The 3,792-nt window shown below is 32.7% G+C and overlaps 1 non-coding gene across 1 annotated transcript; it reads right to left on the reverse strand.

Moving 5' to 3' along the window:
* Positions 1–398: 398 nt before the first annotated feature.
* LOC113719741 (small nucleolar RNA R71) lies at positions 399–505 on the reverse strand. Its single transcript, XR_003455000.1, has one exon. It is a non-coding gene; the product is annotated as a small nucleolar RNA R71 (small nucleolar RNA).
* Positions 506–3,792: the final 3,287 nt, after the last annotated feature.

Consider the following 3,792-nt stretch of genomic DNA (forward strand, 5'->3'; position numbering starts at 1 on the left):
CAGGGAATATCTATTGAGTTGCCTTTTGAAGAAGAAATGGAGGAAAATGAAGCAAATAGGTGAGCTCTTAGAGATTACAAACAAGCATAGCAAAGCCTACAATAAATGCTAATAATTTTGAGATTAAACAATCACTTATTCAAATGGTTCAACTATCTCAATTTGGAGGTAATGCCATAGAGGATCCAAATGCACATTTCGCCACATTCTTTAAAATTTGTAATATAATTAAAATGAACGGAGTGAGTGAGGATGCTATTAGGCTAAGGTTGTTTCCATTTTCTTTATGTTATAAAGCCAAAATTTGGTTGCATTCTCATGGTCCAAATATTTTTACTACATGGAATGATTTATCTAGAACATTTTTGAATAAATATTTTTCACTGGGTAAAATGATTAAATTTAGAATGGACATAACTAATTTTTGCCAACGAGAGGGTGAATCATTATATGAAGTGTGGGAAAGATGTAGGGATTTTCTATGGAAATATCCACACCATGGACTGCCTGATTGGCTAATTGTCCAAACGTTCTATAATAGTTTATCTTTCTTGACTAAAAGTACAATTGATGCAACTGCAAATGGAGTTTTAATGGGTAAATCACCCCAAGAAGTTCAAAGCTTGAAAGAGAAAATGGCAGCAAATAACTACCAATAGGTTAATGAGCGAGTTAACTCTAGACGGTAAGCAGTTATGATTGAATTGGACACTCTAAACATGTTGAGTGCCAAAATAAACAATGTAATTAAATTTCTAAGTAAACAAACTGGACTTGATTCTAGTTCTACAACCAATGGAGGTGTTGCTTGTTGAAATATATGTGGACACTACAAGAAATCTGGTTTTAAGTGACAACATTTTCTAGTGACAAAAAATTGTCGTCATAAAATGGGGCACATTACCCATAATATAGAAAGTTGTCACAATTGACTGAAAGGAGCAAAGGGATCGGTGATGACCTTGAATTGTCGTCACAATTGAACTCCCGCCAGAATGCATCCAAGTACGTCAGTGGCGACTTTTTAAATGTCATCAGTAATAATTCCCCTTTCTTTGACAACGTTTCCATTGTTGTCAGTGATAATAATGGAAGTTGTAAGTAACGATTTAATCTTGTCACTAAATAAAATAAATTTTGTGACTATTAGAAACTAGTTCTTGCAAATGAATACTCGTACAATAATTTAAAGCAAAAATATCCATTAAAATTCATTCTTCTTAGTATAAAATAACTGAAAATACTACTATACTACTAGGCTAAAATAATGAAAAGAAACGTAAATAAATTGTAGTAATTTAGTTTTACAATTTTGAGATAGTGGTATCAATATTAACACTGGATGAGCTATTTGACATCATGAAAGAGTGAACTATTTGAAGTAGAAAAATGTACATTTACCATTGGTAGTAATGCAATGAATTTTCTCACCCTTTATGAATAGTTTCACGAAAACGTAAACAAATAGCAGTTAATAATGTATTACTAAAATTATACGTCAATTAAAAAGTAAAACTAAAAAACTTTGTTTGAAATTTTGCAACCAAATAAGAAAGGGGGGAAGCTAAGGAACTGAAATTTCATTAAAAGTGAATAAACAAAGAAAAGACGCAGTTGTACGTAAAACACTTAGAAATTAGACAAGACCAATATCTAGTACTCTTTCACTATACACTATACTCCCAGCATTTAGAACCAAAATAGAGCTTCTTCCTCTTCATCTCTTCATCTCTGCCAAACGAAATAGAAGAACTTCTCCTTCTTATATCTGTCGATTGATTATGGCTCTGCAGCGCTGAACTGAAGACTTTCTCCACCACCAACGCTCTACAATAGAAGCTATCTCTTTTTCTTCCTGAAATTTTCCCCAAAATTTTTACCCTAATTAACTTTTTTTTTTTTGGGTTTCTTTTGATTTATGGATGGAGTCATCTCATGATTGTGGAATTTGCTTAATTGTGGGTTTCTACCCTAATTATTTTTTACCAACTTTTTCTTGCACAAGATAAGGGGCTCTAGAGGGATTCAATTATGGGTACGTACAAGTTTGTGATGGGCCTAGGAGGGCAAATGTAATGTTTCATTTGTTTATCGTAGTGAGAATAGAAGAGAATTAGGAGGTGATTTTGTGAATTTTTTGATAGTGAGTGGTTGCATGCGAGGCAACTAGATGGTAGAATGGTATTGGGTTAAGAGGGAAATGAGAAATAGTGATTGGGGATTTAATTAAGTGGATAAGTAGATTTTTGTGCTGTCAAAGATGTCTTTTGTTTTGTTAAAATTTGGTTAACTGTAATGGTAAATTTCACCAATGAATCATTTATCTAGTTGTAGTGTGCTTTCTCCTTCACATTACCGAAGTGCGTATGGCCCTATTTCTTGTTTGTTTGGTTTGGAGTAGTAATTTTTTCCTATTTCCCAAAAAGGGATCTCATTAAGAAAAAAAAGGAAAAAACAAATTTTTGTAAGATGGATTTGATGCTGGGCTTTGTGATACTATCTTCAACCATTACCATACCAATCCTTTGTGTTCCTACTATTGTTCTGAGCATTTAAATATATAGTCAAATTTATCACTTCACTTAATAGTTAGGTCAATCTGCATGATGTCTACCATACCAGTCCTTTGTGTTCCTATTACTGTATTAGTCGCTTCACTTAAAAGATGCTAGAAAGGATACAAGGAAAGACAATTGCTATAGACCTATGGTTGTCCGGACAATATTAAGTGATCATGATAGTTTGCTGATTCATCTGGGGTCTTATGAACTTAAAAGAATCACTTGAAATAGTCTTGACAATAGGAATATAGTGGAGCCGATATGGAATTGTTCACATTTTAGTTCGGTCTTAACTTGTATGCCTTGATACAAGAAAAGCTTGAGCACATTAACATAAAATGGAAAGCCAGTTAAAAGCTTTCACAAGTTAGTTCAACTTACTATTTACCTACTAGGAGTTTGGCTTTGTTATTTGAGATTGATTTATAGTGTTGTTGTAATTTCACTATGGATAATTAACCAACTCAGATTGGATCACTTAATTATGTGACATGGAAATTTAAAATGAGACAACTGTATAGATAGATACATATATAGTTGTGTCTTATAGGTGGGTTATGGAGTCCATCTTTGCATACCCTAAGTTGTGAAAAATTCATCCTTATCTTATTTTTCATTCAATTAATTGAGAGCTTATCAACTCAATAGCTTGTCACTTAACTATTAGGTAACATTTTAGTCTTAAGAAAGCAAAGTTAATTTGTTACAAGTCCATACCAGAGTAAAGTGATACATGTTAAATGGCAACTAGAATGGCTATCTATTTATGTAATGCAAATACAGCTATTGAACAAAATCTTAGTAGAAAGGCCGCATTGTAATAGAGACTTTCATACAAGATTTATGGTTAAACTATATTAGTCTATTGCCTGTATATCAAGCTTAAAAAATGGCAACTATTTGTAGTGATGTATTATTAATTACTTCAACATGAATACCAGAGTTAAATATGCAAATGTGAGAATAATTACGTATGATGCCTAACCTTTGCAAAATCAATTAATCCACGGCTTCTTGTACAGATTGGATCACTAAGTTGAGTAATTCTCTGCAATTAACTTGTCCATTTTCTACTGCAACTTTAGTTTCAGTTAGTGAGCAACTTATGGACAAGGCCTACAAAATACCATGAAGAGCAAAGAGTATTGGTATCGAGACATGCCATGATTTTGACAGATTAAACTAAGCACAAATAAGAAGTACTAGACAAAACTCACTTCAGGAAATATTC

Source organism: Coffea arabica, chromosome 11e (assembly GCF_036785885.1).
Source record: "Coffea arabica cultivar ET-39 chromosome 11e, Coffea Arabica ET-39 HiFi, whole genome shotgun sequence".
NCBI classification, from domain to species: Eukaryota; Viridiplantae; Streptophyta; class Magnoliopsida; order Gentianales; family Rubiaceae; genus Coffea; species Coffea arabica.